This window comes from Macadamia integrifolia, chromosome 11, assembly GCF_013358625.1.
Source record: "Macadamia integrifolia cultivar HAES 741 chromosome 11, SCU_Mint_v3, whole genome shotgun sequence".
Lineage (NCBI taxonomy): Eukaryota > Viridiplantae > Streptophyta > Magnoliopsida > Proteales > Proteaceae > Macadamia > Macadamia integrifolia.
This window is the reverse complement of record NC_056567.1, coordinates 31,785,652-31,786,190: the sequence shown is the minus strand read 5'-3', so window position 1 is coordinate 31,786,190 and position 539 is coordinate 31,785,652.

The following is a 539-nucleotide window of genomic DNA, read 5'->3' as shown; positions in this document are numbered from 1 at the left end:
TTTTTAAGATACGGTAATCTCCTTTCGTCTAGAAATGTAGTTCTCATATCAGCATGGTTCTAAGTATTGAAATCGAATCATCCGTATTAATTTGACAAGTGGTTCAATTCCAATATTAGAGCGATATTGTATTGATTGAAATAGAAAAAAGTCAAAAAATAGTTTTTTGAGATAAAATAGGGATATTTTTGTCTTATATGGGTAATTCGATATCAATTCTAATACCGCAATGGTTTTGAGATACCCATTTTGATACCATACTCTAAAACCACACACGAACGCCCATATTATTATCTCTTCCTTCTGTCTATAACATAACCTTGTTATTCTTCATGGATTGAACCAAATGAGGAGCATAGATTGGTTGCATTCCCAAACAATGAATATTTCCTTTTTTTTTTTTTTTTTAATTTAGACTGTGGAGAGAGAAAACTAAAGCCTTCTCCATTGCCAAAGTTAAAGGGCGTGTCTAGCCATGATTATTCCCCTCTTGTTGTCCCACTTCTGTGTCTCCCTTATGTCGGGTTGAAATCGTCTAC